At 32.3% G+C, this 27,535-nt stretch overlaps 2 long non-coding RNA genes across 9 annotated transcripts in view; one reads left to right on the forward strand and one right to left on the reverse strand.

Moving 5' to 3' along the window:
- The window catches only part of LOC140668777 (uncharacterized), a 32,277-nt gene extending 26,082 nt beyond the window's left edge, over positions 1-6,195 (reverse strand). Inside the window, exon 1 of the long non-coding RNA XR_012047246.1 lies at positions 5,659-6,195. This is a non-coding gene — a long non-coding RNA (uncharacterized lncRNA). The remainder of the gene's footprint in view (positions 1-5,658) is intronic.
- A 10,147-nt stretch (positions 6,196-16,342) lies between these two features.
- Positions 16,343-27,091, forward strand: LOC140668708 (uncharacterized). 8 transcript variants are annotated; one of them, XR_012047222.1, is made up of 6 exons: positions 16,343-16,609; positions 20,126-20,425; positions 20,517-20,620; positions 21,178-21,378; positions 22,549-22,807; positions 23,914-27,091. It is a non-coding gene; the product is annotated as an uncharacterized lncRNA (long non-coding RNA). The 8 variants fall into 8 exon arrangements; XR_012047227.1 differs by having other exon boundaries at positions 22,549-22,774; XR_012047220.1 differs by having other exon boundaries at positions 22,549-27,091.
- Positions 27,092-27,535: the final 444 nt, after the last annotated feature.

Raw genomic sequence — 27,535 nt, forward strand, 5'->3', positions numbered from 1 at the left:
TATTTATAATTGTCGATATGATAATTTTTAACGCGCGTATACTTTATATATTGCTCAAACACAAAACACGATAACGTTGAAAGGTTGCGCGATCGCCAGCGCGAGGTTATCTGTGGCCGAGATAGTTTACTAGTTAACACAATACATCTCATTATTTTAATTACGCAAACCTATACATATTGTTTCGATAAATTTAGTTTTCAACTTATTTAGCAGTAAGTAAAATAAAGTTTGGCTCGCCCTTTCGGGAAAGTTTAAGTAATTATGCCAAGGCCAATATGGATAGTTAGCCACATATCCGTGTTAGAAAATACATAATGTATCTCTTGTAATACTTACATATGTTGCCTTCCGTGGCAAATTCCCTTTTGCAGTATGTATTATTTTCAATTGTGTCACGCAGATTCTCTTCACACACACACACACACACACACACACACACACACACACACACACACACACACACACACACACACACAGAGTCAAAGGTTAGAAATTACCTGAATATTTTCGACTTTCTTTAGCAAAATATGTACACAAGTCCCCTCCAGCGTTCACAGACGCGCCAATGAGGAATGTAAACAATGTAATATATTTGTGTATCTATCCGCTAACATATCTTGAAAAGATCTTATTTTGTCGCGAGAATAAATACGCTTCATTTAAGTGAACTTTTTGATGAAAATATTGTTAGCATGCATGCATTTTCATTATTAAAAATTTCGCTAATTAAGTAATTTTATGTAAACATCTAAAAAGAAGGCGACAATGGTTCTGTTTATTTCTTTTTAGTTAGAATAAAATCGATCTAGCCATAGTTTTATATTTAAAAGAGAAGATTCGACTCTCCAAAGCTCTCTTTCTTTTTCTAATTTTGACGCAACTTGATCGATACGCGCAGCGTATATCGTCTACATATATTAATCGACATATTATTTGTTTATAACGACTTATTGGCACAAGGTCACCTGGAGTGGGGATCGTATTAGCACGGCGTGAGAAGGTCTGAAGTTTTATTCAGTCAATTATCAAGCATTGATTCAAGAGGATCTAAGTACTTAAGATCTTGACACTAAACTACTGCGAAGAACAATCTAGTACTGGAGAATAATATTACGAGAGGTATATCAGAAGTATATTTTCTAACACGAACTCGTGTATCTAACGCTTTATATTGGTTTTGATATTAAATGTTAAGAAGAGTTCTCTTAAAAATAATAAGATTTGAAACGTTAAAAATGCTGTAGAGAGCAAGGAATCAAATTAAAATAAAATAGAACAACAATTAAGTACTTGATTACAATACCGGTTGAATCCTGGAATGGTATAGATGATTATTTATGTATTTATAATCTTTTGTATAATCGTAAACCAAGTTACCAAACTGTACAATTGATTAATAATTTACTTACAATGTCAGATTGTTCAGTAAAAAATTATTTGATAATGAGCAATAGCGTAGTTCTTGTGTCGAATGGTTACTGTCAAAAAATATATCTAGATTTATCGAATTATATTATATATTTGTTTTACTTAATTGTTGTCCTATTTTATTTTGATTTGATTCCTTGCTCTCTACAGCATTGAACGTTTCAAATTTTATGATTTTGATATTATTGTGTAAATTGTTTTGGAAATATTTAGTTATTAAATAGTTTTAAGAAAATTTCAAATCGCAATAATAACAGATAAATGCAAATTGATATCGCGAGTAATTTTTCGATTAAATGCACTGATTTATAAATTTTGCAATTGAACATTTTTGATTCAAACACATTTCGCGACCTTACATTTATTTCATTACATTAATAAATAATATTTATTTATAAATATTAAATAATATCTATTTATTACGCACAGTAATATCTCATATTTATTACACGTAAATTAATTAATCTCGCGGCCAAAGATTTTAAGCGTGACATGACGTGAGCGTATAACTCTACGAATGTACGCTCAACCATGGTCAGTTGACATTTTATTCAATCTGAAGGCGCCGATAAAGATCACGTATCGGCAGCAGAGGGTCGTCTGTGTGATAAAGCAGAGTCACACCCTCGAAAACTACCGAAGCAGACAGGAGTCATGTAACAAGAAAACAAGAGAAGACAGGACTTAACGCAAGTCATGATCCGTCACAAGACTTACCAAGATCGTACTAAGCTACCGACGATGACGCCGCTTATTCGATTGGCTCGTAGACTCGTGCACCTTCGTCAGAGATTGTGCGCGAAGGTAACCGTGACTTTCGGTGTATAGTCCGTAACGGAGCACCGTATAAATGAAGAGTAAACGTGGCGCCAGTCTACCGTAAGGTCACGATTAAATTGAACCTTTCTGCTCTTCCGAAAATAGAAGTTTAGATTGGAACAGCCGAGTCGGATATATGCTACTGCATCGTGATAATTAATTCGCTCGCTATATTTATTCCGTATCTCCCATCATTGCGGCAAATTTAATCGCAAATTTATCACAATCGCGATAATAAACAATCCGTCGTTTACCTGATCAACGTATATATTGTTTCGCATCGAGAATTGACACGCAGGGAATTACAAGGAAATGCAATTTTCTTGAATATGCTATTAAGCTCAATGTAAAATGGAAAGGAGAGAGTGCAAGAAAGTTTTCAGACAAGCCTCTCGTCAGTCTATCAGAGACGAGAAAGATCCCCACGACGAGCATCAGCATTCGCGCGAACACCGTAGGTATATAATACCTCTCGCCTGCCGTCAGTCACTCAGTCAGTCATTGATACCGCGAGGTGATTAATGAAGAGTCAAGGTTCGGGATCACGGTACCGTGTGGCGAATAGGGGAAGGGGGGAGCAGGGGGAAGGGACGAGGGGGAGGGGAAAGAGGGAATCGCGGGGCTCCGAGCACGACATCGCGAAGAATGTCGATACCACGCGGCTCCGAGAAATGAGTGCGCGTGGGTCGTCTATTGTGAAATTAAGTCTTGTTCAAGGTGCGGGATTTATCGAGCAATCATGTCGGGTATAATTCGACACGGAAACGTTTAGTGACGAAAGACGAAGAGCCCGGGGACGCCAAGTCGTGGGAGATGTTTTTGTTTTTCACCGTCTCTGAGAATCTTTTTTTTTTATATATATATATAAGAACTTTTTTTCCTCCGTAAGAATTTATCTCACGTCTTTAAGAGATATATTTCATCTCTCTCTTTCTCTCTCCTTCGCACGAAAGAGAAATGGAAAAGTATTTCAAATGCAGGATATATAGGGTTTTGAAAATACATCGACAGGAAGGAGAGCTATCTGCGTACGGATAAGACCCCCTCCCCCTTCCCCTTCCCCTCCCCCTCCCCCTCTATCCTTCTCTGCGTATTGACTGACAAGCGTGGCAGGGATCCAGGAGCGCAAACTTGAAACAGGCCTCGCGTTTATCCATCTGCGTTCACGTTCGTTCCGTCTGTCCGTCCGTCTGTCCATCCGTCTGTCCGTCCGTATATCCGAGTCGTCGTCGATACCCGCCCTATCCACAAACGGAGCGGAGCAAGACTTCAGCACTTTTATGTACGGAGTCTGAATAACAAATCTGTCCAATTCACATGTCGACATCAAAGAAGATAATATAAACACTACATCGATACATCGTCTACAAAACCTTAATGTTTTATTAATGCGGCCTCCATTCCCCTCCCCTCCCGTCCTATATCCACCGAGCACGTTCAGATCCATCCCCGGTTAGACGACTCGACGAAACCACCGAAGATCTCTGCAAGAAGAGAGCTATTCAAAGAGTGCAGAATATCGCGCGCTAGTGAAACACCCTGAGCCCATGGGACCGCTGCTAGTGTTTTATATGTTTTATACGTTCGCCGTCCATTCGTGATCGTCCGAAATGCCTCGGCTGGCTATCGTGCTACGATATCAAGATTCTCATCTTGACACCCAGTACATTGTATCGATGTTTCAAGCAACGGCGAATGAGACAAGGGGACAAACGTTGAATTATATGGCCCTCGAAGCTGACGATTCAAATTACAAATTTTGTTTAATTGAGAAGGATAATTTACAAAATTTTATTTTCCACGTACTTAATCAAACTGAAATATTGACAAAATATGGTTCAAACAAATGAGATAGAAAATATCATTAACTATTGTTAATTTAATAACGAACTCTTTTTTTATTAAATATTCTCACTTTCTTTTTTTTCTTATAATATCACATATGATTTATTGGCAATAGATAATGAAATAAATAATAATAGTATTTTTCAACGTACTGATATGATTTTAATTTGTACACAAATCTTTTCCGCGTCAATTGCTCGATTCTTCTAATTTAATAATTAGTATTGATATAATTAATAATTTTTTATACATGTCAATATTCATGATATTCGTCGTATTTGCTTGATGGTTTAAAAATAGCTATTCTCTGAAATATATATTGAAAAACTATTCGCGTATCTCGTGATGGTCGATTCTTGGTATCTCTGTTATACGTAGTATCTCGTGAAACATTTCGCGTTTCGAAAATCTATGGAATATTCGACAAGGCATGGCTTTACTTGAAACAAGTAAGCGAGCGTTACGGGAGACGTAATGCCCAGCCCCGTGTAATAGTATGCAGGAATGCAGGCAAGGTAGCGAACGACAGGGTGTAGGTGCTTGCATGCTGCAGGGAGGTTTGAAATCGAGAAAAAAGGAGAAAGGAAGAGGAAATGCCGAGGGAGATAGAGAAGAGTACTGATCCGCGGACGATGCGAGAGAAGACTGAGGAGAGTCCTGAGAAACTCTGAGTGACAGCCTCGCCACGTACGTGGGAGGCGAGTCCGCAACAAAGGAAAGACGATAGCCTTATGCAAATGCAACCGATATCGGACGAAGCGCGTGCTTCTTCGGCTCTTGCAAGATCGGGCCACCGGATGAGTTCGAATTTGAGATGAAACGGATTCTAAAATTATTTTTAAGATCGCATGGTCCAACATGTAATACATATTGGTCTCCAATGTCAATTGGCGAAAAAAGTAATTGATATATTTAGTACATCTTTTAATTATTATGCTTAGGATTTTATGAGTCAATTATATGATTTTTACTGATAAGTATTTTTAAGTTAATATAAATCGATTGGAAAGTTCACTAAATAAAATGAATTTATTATTTTCGAGATAAAACAGAATATCATAGATATATGGATTACGAGAAACCTTATTTTTTTACGTTTTGAGATCATTTAATTGATATGAAAATTGTACTAAACATTGAGTTAAAAGACGATGAAAAGAGTTTATATTTATTACAAGTTTCTGAATGAAGAGGATCTCAAGGTACTGAAAATCGAAATTAATACGAAAAATAATTTGCTACAGAAAAAATGCAATGAGAAATACACTGTAAGTACTGAAAATTCCCTAGTTTCCTGATTCAGGCATTTTTGTTCAAAATTCTAAATAAAAAAAATATTTATAATATACTTTAAACGCACAATTTATTTGGCTGACTGTATGTATGAAGCTAGAACTATTAATAATAAAGTTAAAATTCTCAACAATTAATGAGTTTTTCACGAAGTGAGACGCTGGACTTTACACACACCCAAATGGAATTGTACGAAATATGCTTTGCGATAATCGTGACAAAAAAAAAAAAAAAAATTAAGTCCGCGAATAATATTACGTAATAATTTACCTCATACGTGATAAATTATCCGATTGTTCTCACAAAGCCTCTGATGCCATCCCAAACGTGCTCAACTTCTAATCCTTCGTTGATGCATTTTCAAAAGTACTCACAAACACTCGTGCGACATTTTGCACGACACTCCCGATTTCGATACATATTACATTTCTACACAAACTCTATAATATCAGACCAGTACCTTTCCGCTTATGTATCGCTGCACGAATGATAACAAATCACGCGTACCGCGCGTTATATGTATACATATCGAAACGTCCTTCTATTCGACATTCCCGACACTCGTTCTCGCGTATTTACCCCCCTCTCCCTTACTTGTAGCGCAATCCGAATCATCATTTTCGACGAACGAATTTGCGATTATTATACTTGTCCCTCGCAGGTATCCGTCGACACTCGGATGTCCTTGAAACGAACTCGCGATGTTTGTCGATCAAACAAATAGCTAGCCGCCGAAATACATGTGAAAGTAACAGCGTTCACTCAAAAAAATGATCTTGGCGACCGGGATTAAAAGCCTTGCCCTCTTCCTCCCGCGCGTGTATTTGATGCTTGTGACGCTCCCGCTTGACAATACAACAATGAACATGATATTCTAACATGAATATAATATTCTTGTATATTATCTTGTCTTATAAAATTTCGATTCCTTATTAAGATGTGTGTTCAAATACTAGGAAGAAAATGTCTGTCATTTCTGATTCAATAGATTAATAGATAATAATTTTTAAAAACAGTAGTAGATATCAATTTTACAAAACAAAAAACGTATTCGGAATAGATAAATATTAAAGATAATTAAATAGTAAATATTCAGATAAAAATAAAGATTCGAAAAGATATATATCTCTTTTAAAGTATTAAGAGTTTAGTAAACTTTTAGATAAAATCTTAAAATTTTTTGGGCTACAACGTATTACAAAAAGGATCGAAACCTCAGTAGACAATGTTTTTGTCTGTTTCGAAAAGTGATCGTTAAATATGTAAGCTTCTTTATTTAAATTTAACTTCGTTTGATTCAATTAATTATAGATCAATCAAAAAAATGATTTTGCAACTTCAACAAAAATTTTCTAGGTGTAAAAAATTGATTGAAACAGATAAATTATTAGCAAATACTGTGATACTGCATATATTTTGCACTTAATTAATTTAAATGACAGAGACAGAATTTATATATGTACTATTAGTGTAATTTAGACGGAAAATTTTTCTGCCATGCCTATCTTTAATTGTCCTATTGTCAAGAATTATATTTGTGATTAATATTTGGCAATGGGATCTAAATTTTCTAGAGGTATTGCTAGAATATTGCTGCTATAAATTCTATACGTGATAAACAATATTCTAACAGATACAAAAAGTAGCGATAAATTTTAATTGAGACATCTAGAAATCTATCTACATTAGCAAAATATTTTTTTGAGTGATCTCGAGACAATGGCGCGTACTTAAACCTCGATCCACTCCCGATGTACGCGATATTATTTGCCCAAAATTAACGAAAACGACGACAATTGCGACTCGCCTCAGCTCAACTGATTGTGAGCTGACTTTTGTAACAGTCACGTGGTGAGGATGGGGGCTTACGTGGCTGGTATCACTGCTAAGTAGCGGTTAGCGGCTCATCGCCCAATTTCGGGAATCGTCCACGGTGTTTTTTTCCTCGTAATACCTTCCCGCTGCACATGTTACTTCTTCTCTGTATTCTTTACTTCGTGACGAAAGAATGTAACAGTAATTTTTATCTACAAAGAAAATATAATAATAATAAAAATTAGAATATATAATATTAGAAATCGTGGAATATACTAATGTATATGTACAAGAAATCGCGATATTTCACACAATATTTATTCAATGATATCATATGCATACGAGTATGTATATGCAATATTATGCTTTATGAATATTGCAATTATTCAAATATTTTGATGCACAAACAAATACAACACATAATCAATAAGCAATAGAACAAATACTTAATCATCTTTATAGTATGTATATACAGAAAGGATCATTAATACCTTTACATATAAATTTATGCACATTGGAACACATAAATTTTCTCCATATGTATATATAAAATATATAAACATATTGATATGTATATATTAATTCATTAAATTTATTTGTAAAAGAATTGATGACTCTTTTTGTACACATGCATTATTAATTTATTATAGACAAGTGGAGATACAAACGTCTCACCTCGGTACTTATCTGCCATCTCGGACGATTTAATTTATTTAATTAATATTCTAATAATTTTTATGCATAAAATTTTTGTAGAACTATTAGAGTAGAATTTTCAAGCGCTTAAAATCTGATAAAAAATGCTAAAAAATTTGTCAGCGGACAAAATAAGACGCAGTTTGTCCTGAGCCATTTTTTTAAATAGTTAGAACCATTTGTTTAATCTATCAAGAATTATTAAACTCTAGAGTTATTAAAAATAAAGCCAAAGCTCTCAACTTATAATTAGTTTCCACAAAGTCAGACGCTAGTCTCACACACACAGTTTATAGAGATAATATGAGAATAAAAAATTATGAAAAAGAAAATTTTTCCAAAGAAAAAATTCCCTGATATCTCTGAATCCTGATAAAATTCCGTAACTTCTCTGATTTTCCCAGATACGAAAGAAGTTCCTGAAATTTTCGAGTTTTCCATATTTTTCCACGGAATAGGTACCCTGTCGTAGCTTGATATTATTAGATTATTATACATAAAATAATTTTTTACAATATATTTTTACTTACAATATATTTTTAAACATTATAGCTAAAGACAGTAAGAAATATTATCCATATTAAAAGTTTCTTTGATAAAAGAGAATTATTAAACCATACACAGACACAAATACAGCGTATTAATTTTTTTCACAAAGTCAATATGCTAGACAAGTGTTCAATTGAGAATATTAACAAAAGTATCGTCGGACATAGTTTCCTTTAAGGTAAGAAACCGAGTTATCGGTTAAAGCACCGGTTCCCTTTAGACGTCACTTGGAATTCCAAATATCCGCGAGTTTCTACGATGTAATAACGAATGACACGGGCGGAGAACAAACGAAACGAGAAAGTCTGCCGGTGGTAAGAGAGGTTCAGAGGGTTGAGTGCGCGAGAGGAATGAGGTGGTTGTATGAAGAGCGAGGAGGACCAGTATGGAATGGGAAAAGCGAGGATGGTGGGGACGCTACAACCGAGTTCCAAGGGTCTAGCGCTTTCCGACAAGAATTAATCATCCCTGGCAGCTCTCAATGTCCCTACCTACTACTTTCCTCGCATTCCCAATTATACGCTTATCTACCAAATCCGCTTTAGAGTTGAAATATTAACAAGTTTCAAATGACGTGGATCGCTAAGAGTCGCTGCTCTGATTAAAGTATAATTAAAATTATTGGATAAAATTGTTCCGAGCGGACAAGCTGGACAGAAAATATGTAGCTGGATAAAATATATGACCACAATTAATAATTGCAAAATTATTTACAAATAATTTTATATATCTGCATTATATCTGTAGGATACAGAAAATATATAATATAAAATTTTTTAAATAATTTAATATTTTATTTACAAGTATTATATTTTTACAACATAAGGTTAAAAATTTCAAAGTTTAAGTAATATATTTGTTCTAATCATGTTTATCGCAGTAATTATATATTGACAGAAAGGGAAAGAGAAAAAAGATGCTGAGAGAAATCTCGAAAAATTTAAATATATAAATATATATTTATCGAGTGATATATATGTATACATTTATATATATATATATATATATATATATATATATATATTTATATATACATATATATATATAAATGAGCGATATAAAATTTATATTTTAGAAACAGCTTATGAAAAGAAAGAATATAACTGATATAAAAAGTGAGCGTTTCTATACGCGGATGCAGGTAGGTAGCAGCGCAGAATTTACGAGATAGCTACCCCACTTCATCCCTTCATCCTACTTTCCTTGTCCTATCTTCAACAGGTGGTCGTTTTGCTCAACTTCTGTATAGTAATTTATAATTTAATTGATTTATGCCTCCCCAAGCATGCTCTTCGCAATCTCGAGACACTATTTTCGAGAAATGCACGCATTTCATTCATCGATACAATAATAATATTTGTATTGCAAATTCGATTTACTCTTCATATGTCATAAATTATCGTTTCTCTATCTTTAAATATATTGTATGTTTTAACAATCGTCACAAACTTTCTATCTAAAATATTGAATTTGGCAAAGTGTAGTTAACTTTAATAAGCATAATTTAATTAACAAAGATCTTTTTATGTTTAACGTTATAAATCACAGTTATACAATTGTTTTCTCGACAAGACTATTAAACTAAAAATGCATAGGTTTGTCTGTTATATATTGTTCTGTATCCTGTTTCATGCATGAGATTTTCAAAATTGGCGTCAAAATATTCGGAAAGAAATATTGAGACAAATGTATTCTTTTTCAGCATCATTAGACAAAACCGTGCAAAAATGTAAGCAAAAATATGTGCAAAAGTTTGTTTTGTTCCTTATGGACAAAAATAAATCAATCACACTAATTGAAACATTTGTGAAAAATTTTTTTTGTCGTAAAGTATTTGTTTGAATTCGTTATGCAAGTCGTAAATTTAAATTTCTTTTAAACCTTTGACGATTTCTTTGACACACACAACATATACATATATTATACATTTATATACATTTGTAAAGAAAAAAGTGTTAGATTTTATTCTAAAAATAAATTCGAAGAAAATTTGAATTTAGATAGCATTACATGACATGGCTGATAGCGTCTTTATCGATGTAACATCGGTAAATTAAAGGTGCTCGCCATTCACGACGGATCATTAGGAGATAGGTATAGAACGCTAGTCGAATCATGAGCGGTCTTATCGGGCTTCTAAATCGCAGCAAAGAAAACAAGACTTGCCTCAATCCAACTTACTTGATGAACTCACCGACGAGTTCATAGTTCACGTGCGACGACGATGCAGTCGACACCTGAAAAGTTTTAGTTTCTTCTTGTTGCTTCTTAAGAATGTCTACTTCCAGTTTCTCTTATCGTAATTTGTTTGTGCTTTATTTCTTTTACTGCTGTAAGATTAAAAACTCATTTCAGGGAAAGTAGTTTTACTAAGTCGTTAATAATATTCTCCTTAAATTACAAAAATATTTGAATCTTGCCATTCGGTGCAAATTATAAGAAAATTTATTATTAGTAAGATCTTTATTTCTATAAAAATAGAATTAATATTTTATATATGTATTTATAACAACTTAATATTATAATTATTTTGCAGAGTCAACAAGAGCATGTCGTTATGTTGGTCTTATTTAATTTTTTTTTTGTTTTTTTTTTTTAAATTGCAAACACACGTCTTCATAGAACTGTTTCCAGTAAGAAAATGTCACGAGCGACAGCGAGAATTGCTTTCACAATTTTCAAACCGCGGTGGAAGGGTTCGTTCGCGTCTCCGCGCGAATCTTGAGTGACAGATCTTAACAAAAGCGGAGGCTTTCTCCCCGTGCTTCCGCAATGCCACCAAGACAGTGCCACATCGTCCGATCTTCGGGTTCTTTCTATTCTCGCGGGGGTGTTCTCGCACCACCACCCCCACGTTAACCCCTCTAGCAAAACTATTACAATTCCTGGTATGGCGAGAAGCGTTCCCTTCCTTTCTAGCATCCCCATTCCGTTGCCTATCTACCGCCACCCCTTCCATCTCCTCGCTCTCGCAGTTCTCCGCAACCCATGTCCCGGCCCCCTTCCTCGCCATGTTGGCATCGCGCCCGTCAAGGGAGATTTATAGCAACTCGAATTCCTCGACTACTAGTCGGCCGTAGTTGAAGGAAGAGAGGCCGAAGAGAAGCAAAGAGTGAAAGGGGGTGCTCCGCGGTTCCGGGGAACCTCCGAGGGCTCTGTGAGGGTATGTGGCTGGTGGTGGCGGTGGTGTTGGGTGACGTTGGGCGGCAGACGTTGGGTGGATGGGTTTGGTAGGTTGGAGGGGAAGGCACTCGTCACTCTGACGTGACGGCCGAGAACTCGACTGGTACTCCATCGCCTACTCACCTAACCCGCCGATGTTGCTGCTTGCGTTACCTGAAACTGGCAGTGTCGGGGTGGTAGCGGGGTGGTGGTTGAAGCGTGTTAGTTTTCGCGATGCCGTTTCAAGGAAAATGTTGACACGATAATCGCCGTGTTACTGTACAAACGTATATTTATTGTCTCACTGCAACTGCTTTATTTCAGCTAACAACGAGCTTAATTATTGTCGTTATATATATTTATTATTATTAGATTATTAATTGTTATTTATTATGTCTGATTAGAAGTATAATAAGAAAAATGGTGAACGCTTTTTTATGATCGGACAGGGTGGGAGTTTAATCGTGAAAAAGAAAGTGAGAAACGAAATAGTTTTCTCTCTTCGTGATGCGAATTGTACGGATGAAGAAGAGGGGAAGGCAGATATCAATCACACGGGTAGTGACGGGCTGAGATTTGGTAGCAGCTTCCAAGCTGAAGAGTAGCATGGGGAAGTTCTACCCGCAAACAACTCCGTATATTCCATCATTATTTTTCTGAGAAGCTCGCTGTATTGATTCACAAGTTATCAAGGTGTCAACACAACTTCCCTTTTTACGAATGTTTATTATTAAACTGTCAGAACGATTGCTATTATACATATAGTTACTGATATCTAAATTATTATAAATAATGACAAATGTATTGTAACTTCCAAGCAATTTTTATTTTTTATTTAAGAGTTAAAAAGCATCTCTTTTTCTCTCTCTCTCTCTCTCTCTCTATATATATATATATATATATATATATATCTATCTATTGTATATATATATATATATATATATGTATGTATGTATACACATATATTTAAATAAAATTTAAATATAAAATTTAAATAAAAATGTAGTATTATAATTCATATAAATTGTTAAATTATTCTCTATACATTATTTATATAAAACATCTTATAAAGTTATAAATTTAACTAATGTCATTTTCTATATAAAAAAAACTGCTTTTCTATTTTGACCAATATCAGTTACAAAAATATGCTTCAGAATACTAGACCCATGGGAGTTCAAAGGTTGGGTAAGACAGACAGCGAGGTTGTGCACCATAGTGCCTGTAAATACGATATGACATTTATACGCAGTGAGTCGAGAGGAGTTATTATAATATGACATTCTATAGATATACACGTTAAATCGCTCAAAGATGCCAGAAGGGCTATATAGAAAAGAATTCGAGAGTATAGAATACAAGAATATATTTTTTTTATTTCCTTATTATATAAAATATTAAATATTTTGCATTTGTAAAATGTTCGCGAAAAGAAAAAAAAATCAAGACTATTTCTCTCGAAATATATATCATCATTAAAATATTAACACACTTTTAAAAAATTAATTCAGTTAGATCATCGGATGTCACGATTCTATATTTACAAGTTAGAGATTATGCCATCTGTGATAAATAGCTGAACAGTATACTTTAAGGGCCTTGTAACACATGGTCAATTGTAAGGATGTAACACATGGTCAGTTGTAAAGTCGGTAAGAATCTGTCGATACTACTTTTTAATACCGGTCGACAAGTCTTGTAATGGTTCGTAAGCCTTATGGAAGATGGTGATACAAGCGAACGCAGCCATCATGAATCAAATTGTGTCCAAAAGAAGTGGGGTTGATGGTGACGAGAGGTGGTCCTTTGCTGGTTAAGCCTACCACTCACAAAGGGTGGAGTTTGCCACGCGTGAACTGCAACTACCTGCAGTTACAGCATTGGCGTGGAAAATTGTAATTTTATAAATTAGTTGTTAAGTGTATTAAAATTGTAAAAATATAAAAAAGTATATATATTATGTTTAAATTATTTACTTATTATTTATGTATATATGTTACAGAAAGAATATAAATATATTTAATTTAGAAAAATATAACTATTACAATCTTTATAGAGACACATATCTATAAGATACATAAATATTTATTACAAAATTTTCACATTACACATTTTGATCATTTTACCTTTGAAAATAGCATCCAAAAAGTAAATTTAAAAATTAAATATATATATTTCTACTTTCCAAGCAAAAAATTGGAGTAACTGTTTTAAAAATAATAATATATTTATATGAATATATTGTAGTATATAAAAAACAATTTATTTCCAGTCTTTCTTGTTATCAATTTATAAATTTTATTTTAAGAATATTTTTTAATATGAATACACATAGCAATTTTGAAATGTATATATTTAAAGATAAAGTAAACGATAAATTAATATAAAAATTGAAATAATTATATCATAATGTGTGTGTATTTTATTGAAACCATTTTATACTAATACAATAATACACACACACACACACAAACACATATCATATATATTCAGCTTTAACTGAAGTATAAAGATTTTAAATTTATATTTTATATTCTGCTTCTGGTAAAAGATATTATTATTATTATCCTTAGCGTATACTAATTTATCTGTATTTTTCTAATTTTATCTAATTCATAATTTTATCCTCCAATTTAATCTTCATCTGATAATTAGGATTGACTTATCTGTTGGTGGAAATAATTATTTGCATATCTCAAACGTCGATAATATATCATTGGAGTAAAAGATTCCCTAAAGTTACTTTAGTTGATACTACACATGTGTTGTTATGCATATAAAATTTTATAATTATACTAGAATAATTGTGGCCACAAAAAATGCAATTGTAAAGACAATGTTTAAACAGTTAGTATCTATATAATCTATAACATAAAGATATTGCAAGAAGAATATGACTCATCTGCAACATAGATTTCTTTTCTATTTAAAGATAGTAAATGAAATACCAACAATGAATTTGAACAAAACAGTTTATTAATTCTGCTGAAATAAAAGTTTGAATTTTTAAACAAATTATGACATTATATTGGCTCGCATTGAAAACGCTCAAAATATATTAATGCAATAATAATCCGTCATAATAAGAAGATAAAAGGAAATTTTAACATTTTCAGAAAATTTTTATGAAACTTTGATACTTTTCCCTCGCTGAAAGAAACAAAGAGTATTTATCGTTAAGCTTTCAACTTTCATTAAATTTGAATCAAATATACGAGCTTAAAAAGATCATAGTATGTCTCGTGAAAGTGCTACATAAAACATTTTGCTTAAACCTTAACATTTTCTACATAGGCGTTATAACATATATATGTTTTAATAAATGCATAATTTTTTAAAATTTTGATAACATTTTTATACCTTATAATTATGTAATAATTTTTATAGTTTATAATTATGCAATATATTTATATCTTATAATTATGCGTTGTAATTTATTTTGAGATTAATTTGATAAATAATTACAATTTTTTTATAAATATTTATTCTATATTAAATTATATTTATTTTGTTCAGTTACTTGTAAAGAACTGAATTTTATCTGTTTTAATAAAACCTCACAAACAATTTTTTTTATAATGTTAATATAATTTTCAGATTAAAAATTATATAAATTCAAAGTTATATTATTGTTTAATTTAATATCGCGAATAGTTATGTTATACAAAAGTTACAAAATATAAATGTCAAATAATCCTGAAATAATTGATCATATAATCCTGTAACTTTTGTCAAATGAAAGTTACAGCTTCTTATTTGCAAAAAAAAATAAATATTCTTACTTTTATATTATAGATACGCGTCTTCTAGTTTAACTTATAAGAGAAAACAAATAACTTTTTAATGGCAACACACTATTGTTCAATTTAGCATTAAGAAACATTTAGCTATAGCATTTTGTGCTAGCATTCTGGGATAGTATTGTGCATTCTCTAGGGTAAAGTTTCGTCACGCAGTATATGCATTCTTTTTAAAACATACTATAAACCCAACTCACACACAATAAACTCGACGTATGTACAATATACAGTGGCGACATAAAGTCAAGTTAAAAAAGTTACTTATTGTCCAAAGAAAATATGTTATAAGAGAAAAGAACTTATGTATATACATATATACTTTTTTAAATATATTTTAAACACATTTTAAATATATTTTAATATATGTACGTATATTAATGCAAATCAAACATTATTAAAATAAAAAATATGTTTATATTAAATATTACTTTCTCTCTTTTTCGAAACTAAGAAATAATTATATGTTTTACAAAATTCTTTTTATCATTTACAATATAATGTGTATATATAATATTTTTTACAAATACAAAAAAAGATTGAACGTTATTAGAATTTGCTTGAAATAATTAAAAAAATGCACTCTACCAGAAATTATTGTGCATACTGCGTAAACAAGAAAAAGATACTGATATGGAATAATTAAAAAAATGCACTGTGCCAGAAACTATTGTATTTTACATATTGAATATGCAAAAAAAAAATACTAATTAATATTTTTCGGAATATTGATAAATGTACGTTATATGTACAAAGTAAAACTAGAAAATTTTAAAAAATCTACGCAGTAGTGTTACAGTTGTGTCCAGTTTATTTTGTCCAATACGCGATGGAGGAGTGGTGGGGTGGTAACTGTCACCGAAGACAATTTATGTTAATGACTGTTCGTAACCGAGGAGCGCCGAGGTCGCTCTACAGAACAGTCTGCAGGTCGCCGTAGCAGCGGTCGGACACGAGGCTCCTTGCTCGACTTTCGAATCCTCCCCTCCATTCCATCCCTGAATTCACCACCTTATCGTATTCCATCCCTATGATGGCGACGCCCAGCGTCGATTCGGTGCGCACAATTTCATCCCCAACTCGGAGATTCGTCCTTCTGTGGACGCTTGCACGCTCGTCGAAAAATAATTGATTCGTGTGATTAAACCAGTGTATCAACGCAAAATTAGTGCTGTGTTAAGGATATATTCGCATAATTATTGGTGAGTTTGCATTCTTGTTTTTTTTTTCCGTTGAAATTCATTCATTGCTATTTGAGAAAGGTAATATTTAGTGACGCGTTAATCTAAAGAATTGCTTGCTAATAGCTCGGTCTAAAAATCTGTAGGAAGGATGAAACATTTTGCTTCTTTGCTTCTTTCTTTGATGGAGATATAATTTAACTGGTGCTAAAAACGTGCACGAGACAGAAAAGATTTCGATGTACATATCTCATATCGGCATTCTACATGTCCTTGACACTAGTCTATTTTTATCAGAAGAGAAAATGGCTACAGAGGAGTGTAAAAATGATCTGCCACAATTCACGATACTTTATATGATAGCGAGTATTATTCGTCTAACACACTTTCTCAAAAAGATATGTGAGAGAAAATCTTTTTTGTTGCAGAAGAATATATTTTGTTAATATGTATAAAATATTATTGCAGCGTGCAAAATCAGACAAATTTATTGTTGCTCCAAGTGATAAATAGCAAAAGTCTGGCTTTATTTATAGCAACAAATTTACACTGAGCAAAATTCTATACTTTCTATAAAAATTCTATACTTTCTAAAAGAATTCTCTTATTTTAATTAAACATCTTAATTTCTTTATATATGATAGAAAATGCATAGCATTGTATTAATTATGTATAAATTATAGTTTTCTATACGAGTAACGTAATATTGTTTAAAAAATGATTTCATTTGGACAAAGAATCTAAATTAATTTGTCTATTTCGTAATTTCTAAGAATATTCAAAGCAAGCAAAAATACAATTAAAATACGTTTCTCCTCAGTTTAATCTCAATTGCATGAGACTACGGAACGGTGTTTGATCTTTCATTTTACATAGCGCGTCCAGACCGATGTATTGACGTATTCGGAAGAGGAAAATAGATATTAAACATGATGTCGATAGCCGACGAGTTACATTTGGGCATGTATAAGGCACCGCCGCGGTGGCGCCGACGGTGGCGGATTTCGCGATTCCCGTATAGCCTCTCGCAATCTGGCGGGATGCCGATCGATTTGCACTGTGTTCCTCACCCGTACACCACGATTCCATTTCAGTTCATTTCGTTCAACTCGCGAGGTAGTACGTATTGTGTAATTGTACAACGAAAATCTTTCGTAAATCGCGACGTTTGTGAAATTTTCGACGGATCCATGTGAGAAGCTTCGTGCTCTATTTTCGCGAGTAAAAACAACTTTCGTCTGTAAATAAAATCAATGAGTTTTGATAAAACTAATGTAATCTTTTTTGAAGAAGGAGAGGAACTGCTGCCCGTATATGATATTAGGTTCATTTAGAGTCTGTGTATGGTTATCCTTGGAAGTACCGTTGGAGCAATTATTAATTCAGTTGTGATTTTCATATTCTGCAATCTTTTAAATATAAACACAGACTAATTATCATATTAATTTAACAAACATAATGTTCATTCAATAGTATATATTTATTTAATTTAATAATACTTAACATTTTTTTTTTATATTAGAGAGAGAGAGAGAGAGAAAGAGAATTCATAACTAAAAAAATGTAACAAAAATTCTAAACAAAATTTTTTCTACGTAAAATGTTTTTTCCAAACAAAATTACTATACATTTTATTTGCACTTCTTCGGGAAGCATCTGGTGAATGCATCCACTTAATGAGCTCTCTTCCCCACAGTTCTCCACAAAAGCTATAAAATTTGAAGTGAGCATGTGTACATGAGAACAAACCGGCTGTGAATCCAATCAAGGACCCACAGCGTCCACATTCCACACATCTAAACTCTAAACTTGTTGAGTATCTTACCAAAAAGATTGGAATTTGTATTTTTTTCAATCATTTTTAAACGATCGTTAAAGCAAATAATATAATACATAATTGCAGTATAGAACAGTTGAAATCTTTCAATTCATTGTGATAATTTTATCTGAAATTTTTCATCTATTTTTCATGCTGCATTTATTTCGAAAAAATCCGCGAAAAACTTGTCTTAAGAAATGAAGAAATTTTTTGTCGATATATGCTTAATATATATTGAATGTAACCGTGAAGCGGCACGTGAATGAAAACAAGAGGTAGCGTGACACGACGAAAGTGCCAAGTGATCGATGTTGGTTCGTCTTGCGAGAAGTACGGTCACACCGTGATTGCTATATATTTAATGGGGATGTTACCAAACAGCACGTGGCAAACACGTGTACTTGCATCTTGTGTTGTCCTTCTCCAGTTAACCAAATAATTTTACAATATAATAATTCATTAAATTTATATTAAAACGAGAGGTTTTATTCATATAATTTAACATGTAAATAAAAAAAATTTGCGCGCTTGGGATGCTTCGTAAGATCTTTGGAAATTATTTCACAATTACTTATTTTATTGATATAATTTAAATAAAATTATGCTTCTGATACTCATTATATAATTTTTGATGACACTTGATAATTTTCTACTATAAGCCTATTAACGTACCGTTCAATTTAGTAATTCTTGGCGCGGTTGAATTAAAGTACCGGTGTCATAAATTAACACATTTCCGCAAGAAATGACGTCATGCTGTGTAATTTGTGCATGGGAGATACGACAAGGTCTTGTTAATCCTTTATAGGCGACGCCAGATTATCATAATGATATCATTAAAGTTTACCATATAATTCTACGAAAAAAAGTTTTACCTATAAATATAATATAATCTACAACTTGTATCAAACATATTTAAAAATTTAGGTGTATATTAAATAATATATATTCCGATTAATTGTTATTAAATACTCTGAACGCAGTTTATTGCAAAATAAAACTGTGAATATATAAAACAAAAATTCACATTCTTGACTCTATTCAGTTGCCGTGTTATTTGAAATTTCTCTATACACGGAGGGCGTCCATTCTCAACGTTTTTCTTTTCTTAGTATTGCAGCAGGTATCACGGTCCGTTGTAGGTAATAGGCTTCGGATAATGGCGACCTATTTGACCTTCGGTTTCGAAGCCGACCTGCTGTGCGTATTCTTAACTTCTTTGAAGTTTTTGTCTTGGAGATTTTTTATGTAAAAGACTAAACTACATACTGCCCTTTACGTACACACTGTTATTTCTTTCAACTTTATTTTTACATAATACAATAGTATTTCATCATAATGTTATTTTGTAATTGTAATTATATATTAAAATCAATAGCTTTTAATAAATATGTAACATGAATATTTTTTACTAAACACGGTAAATAAATATAATCTTGATTTTTATTTATCTACCTAAATAAAGGATTAAAATATTTATTGTTTTTTAAATATATACGTTATAATATAAGTATTGTTTACAAATTTTTGTATTAATTATACATTTATGGCATTTAATAAGAAATAGTATTTATTGCCTAAATTGTTCTTCGGCTCAACTATATCGAGTTGCTCTGATAAACACTCGTCATTGTAGGTGGATTCGCTTATTATCACGGCATAAAAGCCGTGCGAGTTCCACACGGATGCTGTGAGCCCTCACATGGATTTCATTTCAGGATCGCATAAAATGGTGCTGAAGGGGAGAGGAGAGAACGAAGGGGGAGAAACACACGAGGGGAGAAGAATGAAGTCGCGGGACGACCAGGGAAGCGAGAGGAAAGGGAAAGATGCCGGCTGGCAAGCAGATGGTTGCCCCGTTTATTGGTTTATTCGTTGCTTCAGCCATGACGTTCTGTCCGGCCATGAAACAAGCTGGAGATTCTCCTTGTGTTGGAGAGTATCATGCAACGAAATGCCACGAAATGCTCCTCCTATTAAAACGCATTCGCGAGCCACTATTCGCACATACATTGTAGGTAAATAACTTTTTTCCGTATAAACTAGACCACTCAAAATTCATGGTTGTTCTCAATTTTTCTAATTTATTTTATTTATATGTTTTTACAGCAGCTACGATGACCAGCAACGTAGTTACTTTTTGCATCTACGAATAAACATCTGCTTATTTTACATCTAACATCGTTCCTCTATTACGACGTTTTACATACGAGGTAAAGCTTGAATTTTTACTCATAATAATAGAGTGCTTAAAATTAATGTCTAATTACAGGAGAATACGTTATTCTACTTTATTATTACAGCTCATTATTATACTAATAAAAAGTATTGTCATGAAATATGTTTGCCACAAAATTACAAATAATCTAATTTATAAAATAGCTTATGTGTTTATATATTTAAAAAAGAGAAATAATCAGCAGATTGCGTTTGTTAGTTTAATACTTTTAATGAAACAAAGTACATTCTTATTTTTTTAATTTTTGCAATCTGCTACGTTACAAACGTAACAAAATTTTTTTATAATTATATTATAATGTATGTGAAATATTGTACACAATATTACATATATATGTTAACAAGTCTCTTGAAAAAAATTGAATTGATTATAATTGATTTAATTTAGCTAGAAACTATTGTAATAAGCAAAAACAGTAATTCGAAATAGTAGTTCTTAATAATAGTATGGTAAATTATGCACAGTGAACGAGATAGAAACTAGATAAGAGCGGCTTTTTTGACGACGTATAAACGTAAGTAAATATTGTAGATGATATTCAGTAATGGCGTCCTAGGGGCGGATAAAGTGCTTGGGTCGATAGAAGGAAGGCTTGTCTACGAAACCCGTATACTCTTTCATCTTATTGCCAATAATCATCCCCACCTAACAATGGCCTTTTCTACGACTTATCCTTAGGGATGTAATTCACACTTGTCAGCTCTGAAAATAATCGATTATATTCGAAAGAAGGTAAATATAAACAATTTTAAACATTTATTCGATCAACAAACTAATTCCTAAAGAAACTTGTAAAAATATATAGTTTTAAAAAAATCAATACAAGATAACAAAAAAAAACAGCTTTTATCTAGGGAATTTCAGTATTCTCGTATTACATGTCGGTAAAGTCAGTTGCGAGATGAAGATACAAATTAAAAAATGATATCATTATTACGTCTATTTATAAAAATAAAATATCTAAATTTTTAATTCTTTATAAAAAAGATTTTAAAAATATTACTCAATAATTATATATTTTATAAAAACACAATTTACTCAATATCAAATTTAATTTAAACTATACTGCTTACTAACTTAAGTATAGTCATGATGTCGATAAGATGACGAGCTGACAATGTAAATTTATAATTCCAAAGAACTATTCTATATTTAAATTAAAATATTTTTTATTTCATTTATTTTTTATACTAATTTTATACCATATATAACTTATTTATGTATTAAATAATATATATTATAATTTTTCTCCATGTCAAATATTATAAAAAAAAATAAGAAAAGTTTGAGAATATAATAAGATTATTGTTGTTTTAAATTTCTCTATTTTTTTCTATTTTATTACAAATCTTTATTACAAATTTTTATTACATCCCGTTTAAAAACATTATTTGAGAAAGATCATCATGCATCACATAATAATAATTTGATTCTTAAAAGATACAATTTCTATGTCAACAGTTAAATTAGCTCTTTTACAAGAAAAATACAAAATATCTTGAGTAAGTCAGGGCTTTCAGATTTTCTCCTTAATCCGGATCAAGATCTGAAGAAGCAATCGTTTAAAAGGATTAATATCAGCACCTCGTTTAACGAGGGACTAGTCTAATATTTCTAATAACTCAAAATCGTCTAAAGTGTCGTCTAAAGTATCCCTTACAAAAGAAAACTAATTTAATACAAATATTGACACATGTTTTCTCTGTGATGGTTGCCCTTTACTTTGTATCTTTTGCTAAGCCGTATAGATATTTTAAAGCAAATATTTCTATTTATCTAATATACGATATATTATCGTCAAAACATATTATTTGTGAAATATATTTTACATCTTTCTTGTAGTATGAATATTATTGTGATAAAAATATTTATATAACTTTTTCATATATTATTTGCATGTAGACGATCAGCAACATGACCAAGTAACCTGGAAATGAAAGGTACATCGACACGCGTACAGGAATAAAAGGAGCTGTACCGCTAAGAAGACGAAGAAGAAGAAGAAGAAGGAGAAGAAGAAAACCAAGGAGAATGCGACCTTGCTACATTCAGCTGTGTCATCCTTGAGCCGTTAACGCTCAGGTGGTTTCGATCCAGGGACGAGCATCAATCATCATCGGTAGTGCAGGTGTAATGTGATCATTGTCACCGAGATAACCCAGTACGATATTCACTTACGAAGCGTGTCAAGTGACATAACAAAGTTTATCTATAACAGCGTATCTAAATACTTAAAGAAAGAAATGGCTCCAATGTTTGTGCCTCTCGATAGCACATTATTTGTTAGGGCAGGTCTTTGACAAGTAAAAGGCGTTACGAAACAATCATCCATCTATATACATATGTTGCAGATATTACGCACAAAGTAAAGATTGCAAACACTTCTGCGTGAGCTATTATCTGATTTACATAATTTATATGAATATAGAATTTTTTATTTTTCTTTTTTTTCGCAAGATTTTCTTTAATACAAATTAAGACTATGATATCAAATGACAAAGATCAATTTTATATTTATACGGATAATAAAGGACAACAATCAACAATTTTATGCAAAATCTTGCATAAAAAATATCATGTCAGCAATAATATCAATCATTAAAAAACTAAGAATGATAATATATAAATGACAAGAAAAAAGCAATGCGTTTTTAATTACAATTGAAGAACTAAATAATAGCATGTATATATCGTATATGTATGAAGAGAAATTTACTTTCTCTGATAATTATAGACTCGTATTAATATACTTTGTAATACTTTTAAATAATTTTTACAAGTTAATTATATTAAAAAAAAATATTAGGTACAACACTAATTGCAAGCAGTTTTGTTGATTTGATATTTCTATCGCATCGAGATATTAAAGTTTACACAGAGTTGATAAAAATGAATTTTGTCTCGCTTTCTTGAGCAAAGGCCCAAGCTATTTTCGTATGACTAAGCACTTTGTAAGCTTGCGTGTATATTACAATTTGAGATTAATGATAAATTTTGTAATTTTAACAATCATTTCTTATAAATATATACATTATATTCGCGGTCTAATACATAAATTATTTAAAAAAAATAAAAATAAAAATATGCATGTTTATATAAAAAATTACGTTGTGACACAGCGATGAAGGATGTAATTGATTGCTAAAACGTTTAATAGTAACATAGCACGTGACAAGCTAGACATAACAGAAACGAATAAAGTTATGCACATAAATGTATTTACAATTAAAACTACAAAAACTGATATTAATAGGGAAATATTTTCAGGTTCCTAAATGGTACCTGATGTCTGAAGATCACATACTGGGCGGACAAAGAAGTTAAGACCGGCACGTACGTTAAGCATTTTTAACAGATAAGAGAACAAACGATAGATGAACGATGTGCCGTACAAGAGAAAGCCCAGTTAATGCTCTACATCTACCCTGTAGATCCGAATTTGTTTGATAAGAGGCGACAAATTCGGTTCTAGAGAGGTTTGTGTGGTGCATACAAAGCAACAGTGATCTTTGAATGAGTGTATCAATTAAATTATATATAGATATGAATCCATATACATATCATACAACATTGTACTACTAATTTGATTATATCAAATATTTAAATACTGAATATATTTTCCGATATGTTTCCTGATAAATATCAATATCATTATTATCAGTATTTTTATATTCTCAAACTTTTATATGTAATGATTTAAAGCACGCACGATAACTTAGGGCTATAATGGAATTTATAATATTATATAAACTAAATGAGGATTGTAAGAAAATTTTATGGATATACATAATATGCGTGTCGCGTGGAGATATGACCTACATGACTGCATAATTGGATGAATATAATTAAGTCACTAGGGATATTTAACTTTGAATTCACTCGTGCATATTGTACATGAGTGACAAAAAAATAACAAATACGAAAAAGAATTAATGAACGTCATTACGCCCATGGACTTGGTTGCATGTATGTATATTGGTATACTGTCGATGATAAACTACTACGTCTAACGTGACCTGTTGCATATAAGTTCACCAACACATCGCATTAAGCTGCACATTCTCCTCGTACTTTGTACAGGTAGATTCACATTCTATTTACGCAATCAATATTTATGTAAAATGTAAAGTTTAGCGCCGTTAAATTAAATAGGTAACTTATTTCACAGCGTGCGAGTAAAAACGTGTTATTCAGCAAAATTTGATTAATAATTTTGATACACGAGAAAGATTCATTAAATTAATTTCAAATATTTTTTTTATATTAGATATTTACATTTAAAAAAATTTTTATATATTATTTTGTATGTTATGTTTATATGCTTTTCATAAAAATTAATATTATCTCTATATACATTTTTATATTTTTTTACAGCTCAATGAAGCAATTATTAGCTTTGAATTTTATTTACACATATATAAAAATGTATGTTTGAATTTAAATATACTTTCCATATAAAAAAGGTGATTTAAATATAATTAACGTGTGTGTGTGCGTTAATTTAGAATTATATCAAAATACCTTATCAGCAAAGTTATATAAATTTTTAACAAGACTATAAGTAGTTAAGTTACATACTTTAATTATGCGATTTTCTGATGAATACGCTACATGTATGAATATCGTTTAATAATTCCAATCTAAAGAGAATGGCACGTATTTTCTGTATATTGTGCGTGTGTGTATATATGCATATGTATATTTTTAATGTCTTATTTCTTTACAATGTAGCCGTTCATTGAATGGACATCTATCAGATGCGGATGCACGATTTCTTGAATCTTTCTGTAAAGGCTGTGGCAAATCCATTAATCTCTGATCGTGTTCATATTAAAATGACATGCCAGTCGTCGTTACGCAACTACTCATAAGTGCTAATGAAGTGCATACACAGGTGTAATTACCAATCGAGTGGACTGCCCACTTTTCACTCGTAGCATAATCTAGTGGATAAAAAAAAGATTAGTTTCATAATAACACGATGGGGAAAAACGCTACCGCCTCGTATAAATCAGCGATTCTTAACTGGTGCTTCGTTAAAAGTTTCCATTAAAAATTTTCTACGTCATAGCCTATACTTTAAATATGTTTACATTTTTATACAATAACAGTAAATTATACATAATATGTATGTACAGTTTTCTTTAAAAAAAAACACATATTTTTTAGTCTCCAATGATTTGCAAGAAAAATAATGTTGAAAGAATTTTCCGATCAAAATTGAAAACTGCTTAAGTATTAATCAATGAAAATTTTACGAAAACATAGCACAAAGATTAGTTAAAAATAATATTATGCAAAATGTCAAATATAAAAATATTACAGAGATATAATTTACTATTGTTCTGGAGAATATGTCGTGTTATATCTAATTTTTCATTTTATCGTTATCTCTATTTCTAAAAAGATAAATCGCGTACAGAATGGTATGTAAAAATATATAAAACAAATAGAAAATATGTACGTAAGGTATCTGTATTGATTAGTTGTGTAATCATATTTAGCTTTCCCCGCGAAACAAATTTACTATCCGTTTAAAATACGTCGAATGTTAGATTAGTATGGAAAACTTATAATGCGTTTAATTCGAATGTATCTTAATTCTTACTTTAAATGTCTATTATGGTACAGCAACTTCAATTACGCTAATAACGTACCATGATTAATTTAATCCCATGTTTTTCACAGCTTATTTCAATCAATCATTTTATTAATGGCTTAATGCAGGTGATTCGATCGTGATTAACATATATTTGAAAAGGCATAAGAAGCTCTCGAATATAAATACTTTCATAGATAATAATCCAAAGTAAAATTTTCAAAACTCGAGTTGTAAGAACAAGAAATCTAATTGTAAGCAAAACTCGTTTTCGCGTATAAAAAAATATTACTGTTAGTACCTACTGATTCCTATAAAAAAGTTTATAAAATTTTGTGAACAAGGAATAAGAATTTTATTACAATAATTGATAGATATTAAAATTAGTCCTACGTACAACGCATTCAATTCTACGTAGCAAATCGTTCCTTTAATTGACGTCTGTTATTTGAGTAACTTCTGATTCACTAATAACGTGACGTACATGGAAGCGATCCAATCACGCTTACATGTACACTCTGCAGGAAGCATCGCCGTCGGGGTATCGGGATATCCGATATACCTGCGTACACGCAAGACGTACTTCACGCACGCGGGGAATATTATCGTTCGGATCGCGATGTTGGCCGGACGTTCACGTCGTCGGGTTCTGCTCTCGCGATTCTGATTCAAGAACCTGGCGGTTTGGACGGAGACAAACGGTCGTGCGCGGTAGATACGGTTGGACGCGCGTTTACGTACGTTTCCAGAGAGAGATCCTCACGCGCCGAGTCTCGTCTCCGAGTCTAAATCCACATTCGAATGTGCGAGAAAACATAGCAAGATTAATGATTTGTGTGACATACGTAGGGAGAGGGTGCGCGCAGACCGTCAGCCAGTCAGCCAGGCTGCCTGCCTGCCTGCCTGCCAACCCGCCAGCCGACGGCGGCGGCGGCGGCGGCGGTTGCAGCCGAGGAAACCGCGGACAATATAGCTCTGCTCACTTTTCTCTCTCCCACAGCGCGCATTGTATCCGTATTTTCTCCGTCACGCAGCCGTCTTACGAAACTTATTGACCCGATTCCGTGGATTCCGCACCACTTTAAGCGACGTTCCCCTCATTTCCCCGGCCAATCGGGCGAGCGACGAGGGGGAGGAATCGGTCGGGAAAGTATGCATGTCAGCACAACTTGTGTTCCTTCCTATCTCGTTTCGTATAAAGAAACGATTAGTTTTTTCCTTGACGTCCTACCTCCTCCTCTTCTCCCCTTCCCTCCCCCCCCCCCCCTCTCCCGTATGCACTACGTATGT

Source organism: Anoplolepis gracilipes, chromosome 8, assembly GCF_047496725.1.
Source record: "Anoplolepis gracilipes chromosome 8, ASM4749672v1, whole genome shotgun sequence".
NCBI lineage: Eukaryota > Metazoa > Arthropoda > Insecta > Hymenoptera > Formicidae > Anoplolepis > Anoplolepis gracilipes.